The sequence below is a fragment of the Myotis myotis genome, unplaced genomic scaffold, assembly GCF_014108235.1.
Source record: "Myotis myotis isolate mMyoMyo1 unplaced genomic scaffold, mMyoMyo1.p scaffold_m19_p_1, whole genome shotgun sequence".
NCBI lineage: Eukaryota > Metazoa > Chordata > Mammalia > Chiroptera > Vespertilionidae > Myotis > Myotis myotis.
The window spans coordinates 459,384-465,390 of NW_023416313.1; the positions used below are offsets into that span (position 1 = coordinate 459,384).

Here is a 6,007-nt window from a genome sequence, read left to right on the forward strand (position 1 = left end):
CCGCCTGCACTGGGAGAGGCCTGCGTGGTGGTGGCACTCGGCTCCGAACGCTGTTGTCACAGACGAACGTCCGGCTGAGTGACCACAACAGCGCTGGGAGGATCCAGCTGGGCGCCGGATCCCATGTCACCCCCAGCCTGTCCCTTGCCTCTTTCCTCCTCGGAGTAAAGATGGGTGCACAGCCTGCAGTCACCCAGAGCAGCCTTCCCCCGCCAGCATCCCGCAGGGATGGTTGTCCGGCCAGAGCGGCTCGGCCCGTTCTCAGCCCTCACGGACACACAGTGGCAGCGTGGCTCCCGACGGCAGGCCGGGTAAGCCGCCTCGTCCTCACCACGGCTGGGCAGTGCCCACCAGACCAGAGCACGCGGTTATCCTGTGTGCAGGCAGTGGGCGTGGCCACACCCTGGAGCAGGGCGCTGTGCTCGCCACCCAAGTGTGGAAGCACCCGCGGCGGCTGCTGGGCACCCTCATCTGAGTCCACACAGCCTGTTGGTCAGCTCACTGCGAGGTTTTAATTGTAAAGACCACACACACGGGAAACACAGACTTCAAACAATGCAACGAGCTTTGATAAATGTGGACTTGTAACCCCCAAGCCCGGCTGCAGCATTCCCAGACCCCAGAATGTCACCCGTGTCTCCCCCAGACCGGCCACACCCCACCCCAACTGTTGATGGTCCCGTGTGAGTTTCAGCAAGTCCTGAGCCTGTCGGTGCCGTGAGTCCGGTCCCTGCGTGCTGCTGAGTCTAACCACATGCTGCTCCTTACCGTCGTGACGGGTGCTGGCTTGTTCCCGGGTTTTGCCTGTGACGGGCGTTGGTGCATGTCTTTGTGGGTGGTATGTCCATTGCTCGAAGGGTGCCTGGAAGTGGGGTGACAGCCACGGTGCTGCTGTGCATCTAGCTTCCCAAGGCCGCGTCTTCCCAGCGACACAGCCATGAGGGTCCCGCTGGGCACACTCTGCCAGCCCCGGTGCTGTGGTGAGCGTTCGGGCAGGTGCACTGGGGCCGTACAGGGTGCAGAGGTGCGTTTCCCTGACGACTGGTGATGTCAGAGCTTCGGATGTGCTGCCTGCATCTGTTCAAGTCTTCGGCCCATTTTTATTGGGTTATTTTTTCTTGTCGGAATCTTTTTCTGTGTTTTGGTCAGGAGAGGGTTGAGGTTATCCTTTATGATCCCAGGACGCGGATGACGTCAATGTAAGGAACAGCCGTGCAAAGGTGAGCGCGGTCTAAGGGGAAACCACATACGTGCTTTCAGCGTGAGAAAAGGAGACTCCCTCCCCTGGGCACCTCCCCAGGAACGCGCTCAGCTCGCTGGGCTCTGAGGAGCACGTGAGTGTCTGGGACCTGAAGGACCTGGGCCGGCTCTGCCGTCGGTTCTGCAGCCGCGTCTGGGGTCCAGGCCTCGGTCTGGGGGCCCTCAGCACCTGGAGTGGCCGATGCTGCAGTTTTGCTGCAAGAACTGACTTCTGCTCTGGACACAAGGCCCTTGGTCTGGTTTCCTTTGGACAAAGACTGATTTACGGACACGAGGACCGAGGGGGAGTGTCCTATAGCCAAACCGTCAGGAGGGAGGCTGGTCCCCACAGTGCTTCCCCTCGTCCCCCCCCCATGCACCGCCTGGCAGGGTCAGAACCCGGACATCTGCCCACCAACCTCCGGCCACAACACTGAGGTGGGACCTGCATCGTCTCCGGCCGGGAGGACTCTCCGCAGATCATTCTGGAAAGAGCTTCCGGAACCTGCCACAGGCGGCATTGCTGATGATGGTGACGTCGGCCACGCCTGTCTCAGAGACCACCTGCCCGTTCTGCACCGTGGCCTCCCCGTGCAGCTAGCTGAGCTGTGGCCCCGCCAGCTGCACACAGAGGGTCACCACTCGCCTCCGTGGCACTCAGCATGGCCACTTCCAGCTCAGCCTTCAGCTCTTCCAGGCCCAGCCTGGAGGGCAGACACAGCCAGGGCACGCAGCCCCGATGGGTGGTACCCGGGCACCAGGTCCATATTGTGCACCTCCAGCACCGAGTCCTGCATCGGTGCAGGTGGCCCAGGCCGCGCAGGGCAGTGAGCACGCTGGCCTTCTGCAGCTCCGCCTTGGGGTGGCTCACGTCCCTCACGTGCAGGATCACGTCTGAGTGGGCCACGTCCTGCAGGGTGGCCAAGGACTGGATGAGGCTGCGGGGCAGCTGGGACAGGAAGCCAATGGTCCGTGTAGATGACGGTCATGCGGGACGGCAGGGAGCCCACGTGCGCCGGGATGTAAGGCTTCAAACGGTTGGTCCCGGGGCTGCATGGCGCTGTCACCCGTCAGAGCCTTGATCAGCGTGGTCTTCCCACAGCTGGTGTTACCCCACCAGGAACTCCCGCTGCCTGTGCTGCCTGCCCAGCAGCTGCCTCTGCTGCCGGAGTCTCCAGGGCCTTGCGGATTTGCATCTCCTTTTCTTTCATCAGACGCTGCCGCACCTGCACGAAAGGTTCTCCTGACCCCGTGATGTAGCGAGTTGCCTCCATGTCCGTCCAGGTGGGCAAGGTTGTTCTTCATGTCGGACCTGAGGAGGGGGAGCTCGGCCAGGGCCACCTGCAGCTCTGCCTCCTTGGTCCGGGCACTGCAGTGAAGCTGTGCAGGACCACGGTGTATTGGTCGAACACCTGCACCACCAGGTGGCCTCCAGTTCTTTCTTGGGGGGCACAGACGTCCTCTCCACATTCAGAACGACAGCTGTTGCTCCCAACAGCCTTCTAATTTTCTCCGTCAGCTGCTCCAAGCGCCTGTGCCGAAGAGATCAGCTTCATGTTGGGCGTCTTGGTCGGCACCATCGTCTCCACCACCGACCAGTTGTCCAGCGTGTGCACCAGCGCCTTCGCCTCTGCCTCTGCCACTTGGCCCGGGGCCCCCCCCCCCTTTTTTTTTTTTAAATATATATTTTATTGATTTTTTACAGAGAGGAAGGGAGAGGGAGAGTTAGAAATATCGATGAGAGAGAAACATCGACCAGCTGCCTCCTGCACACCCCCCACTGGGGATGTGCCTGCAACCAAGGTACATGCCCTTGACCGGAATCGAACCTGGGACCTTTCAGTCCGCAGGCCGATGCTCTATCCACTGAGCCAAACCGGTTTGGCTCCCGGGTCCCCCCTTGACCTCGGGGTGAACCAGGCACACACGCTGGGCCCCCGCCAGCAGCAAGGGCTCCCCCTGCAGCAGCTCCTCAGGAATCTTTAGTTGTAAGATTTTATTTTAAATCCTCACCCAAGGATATTTTTTTCCATTGATTTTTAGAGTAGAAGTGAGGGAAGAGGGAGAGAAAGAGAAATATTGATGAGAGAGATACATTGATTGGTTGCCTCCTGCACATGCTCCAATGGCCAGGATCGAACCTACAACTCAGGTACAGCCCTTGACCAAGAATCAAATCCTGAGCTCCTGGTTCATAGGTCGACACTCAACCACTGAGCCACACCAGCCAGGCTCAAGTCAGTCTTGAAAGGGAATGTGAGTCCCTTTTGCAATACTTATTTTCTACTTCTTCAGAGTTATTTTGGCTTTTCTAGTTTCCTTGCGTAAATTTTAGAATCAGCTTAGCCTATATAATAAAAGCCTAATATGCAAACCAACTGAGTGGCAGAATGACCAGCTGCTATGACACGCACTGACCACCAGGGGGCAGACGATCAATGCAGGAGCTGTCCCCCGGTGGTCAGTGTGCTCCCGCAGGGGGAGTGCTGCTCAGCCAGAACCTGGGCTCACAGCTGGCAAGCGAAGTGGCGGTGGCGGAAGCCTCTCCCATCCCCACGGCAGCACTAAGGATGTCCGACTGACGGCTTAGGCCCGGTCCTAAGCCGTCAGTCGGACATCCCCCAAGGGCTCCTGGACTGTGAGAGGGCGCGGGCCGGGCTAAGGAACCCCCCGTCCCCCACCAAGTGCACAAATTTTGTCCACCGGGCCTCTAGTAAAAGTCTATAGGAAAGCTAGATTTTGATTGGGATTACGCTGAATCCATAGATCAGTGTGGGGCTGTAGTCTGTGCAGGTGACCATCAGAACAGAAACGCATTTCTCTCAATTCTGAAGGCCAGACGTCCAAGATCAAGGTGCCTGCGGGCTGGTTCCTGGTGAGGCCCTCTTCCTGGGAGGGAGGGAGAATGCTGGGTAGCAGTCCTGGGGGACCCGGGCCGCAGCCTTCTGGCCCAACCTCACCTTCATCACCTCCCAAGACAGCCACCTGGGCGCGGGGCACAGCCAAGTCCATTCAGGCTCTGAGAAACCCTGACGACACCAAGCCCTCCCAGCTGTGAACTCAGAGCCGCCTCCACATTCAGACCTTTCCTCGCATCGTCCACGCCTGACAGTTCCCCCGCACATAGCTGTTCTCCCGAGTACGTCACCGTCTTTAATGCTACCGCAGACGTGACTGTGAAGTTTAACTTTGCAATTGGTTCCCGAATGGTAACGTGGACATAGACTTGTTTTGTGCATCTTGTGTCCTTGGACCTTTCTAAGCCCACGCCTGCGTCAAAGCTGCTTTTCTTCACCTCCAGGAATTACCGTGTTCTCCTCCCGAATTCTGGTGAAGAATCGCCTTGACGATCTGAAGGGTTAGCTCTTGCGATCCTGACAGAGCCCCGGGCGGGGCGGGGCGGGGCATTCTGCACGTTCCTGGGCGCTGGAGCGCAGTGGGTGAGCTCTGTGACGCGTAGTACGCCCCCGGCACTGGGCCGCTGCTTGCTTGTCTTGTTGATCAGTCCAGCCAGAAGCTCATCCATCTCATCATTTCAAACACCCGCCTCGGGGTCAGGGGGGCCCCGTGCCCAGTGCGAAATTTTTCTCGGATGGGAGCGAGTGCTTGGGAGAAGGGGCCACGTGATGTGGCCTCAGGCTTTAACGGCCACTCTGGAGGCTGCAGGGCGCGTGGACTGGGGGCACGAGGGCAGAGGTGGGGACTCCGAGGGGACGGTGGCTGGGACCTGGAGTGCTTTCTGAGAGGGGCTCTCGGGTGTTGGAGCGACTGGAGGGAGTGGAGAGAGGACACCTGCAGCCCAGGTGAGGGCGGGAGAGGGCAGTCGCTCAGGCGCCACGGGCAACGGAGGACGCAGGTGCAGCGGAGACTCGGCAGTGAACAGCTCTCTCTGGGAATTTGGTGCAAAAGAGGAGCCAGAGGCAACAAACAGGCTGGCAGAGAAGACAGACAGGGGTTTCCTCAGGAGAGCGGAGCCGCCACTGGAGAACCACAGGCCTGGGATGGGCACGGGGGGTGGGGGGGGCTGGCGTGACGGGCACCGACCCCCTTCTCCTAATAACCCCCATCGAGGTATAATTCACACGCCATAAAGCCACTCTTTCAAAACGCACAACTCGGTGTTTCAGTATCGTAACCAGGTGGTGCAGCCACTGCCCCTGACTGCAGGCCACCTTCGTCACCCACGAGGGACCCGGTGCCCATGGGCGGCCGCCCCCCACCCTCCGGCCCCAGGAGCCTGTCTGCGTCTGCATGCGTGCACTTGCCTTTGTGCACAGTCCACGCAAGGGCAGCCACAGGTCTGGCCTCTTGTCTGGCTCACGTACGCCGAAGTGTTAAGACCAGGATGCGCATTTGGGTGTCCCCACCTGTGGCCACTCAGAGCAGCGCTGCTGTCCACGGGCACGTCCACGCTCCCGTGTGGCCTATGTCCTTAGCACTCCCCCCACCTTCCCCGCCCCAGGTCCTAGAAGCACCCATCTGCTGCTTGGGCACCTGTGTGTGCTGGTGCCTCGCCAAGCACCACACAGAGCAGGTCCGAGACCCAAGCACCCGGGGGCCGAGCGGGCCTCGGAGGAAAGGCTGAGGCGGGTGACCACTGGCCTGTGGGGCAAGGGCAGGGCACACAGCATGTGCCAAGCCCCGAGGCCCAGTGCCGAGCACGCGTGTGGGCAGGGTGCAGGAGCCTGGCTGTGCATGGTGAGCGACCCCAGGGCCGCCTCTGGGCTGCTGGCCTGGAGCCCTAGGAATAGGCGATGGCCAGGCTGGG

At 60.3% G+C, this 6,007-nt stretch overlaps 1 pseudogene; it reads right to left on the bottom strand.

Annotated features, from left to right (window-relative positions):
- Positions 1–500: 500 nt before the first annotated feature.
- LOC118649471 lies at positions 501–4,765 on the bottom strand (annotated as a pseudogene).
- Between the last annotated feature and the right edge of the window lie 1,242 nt (positions 4,766–6,007).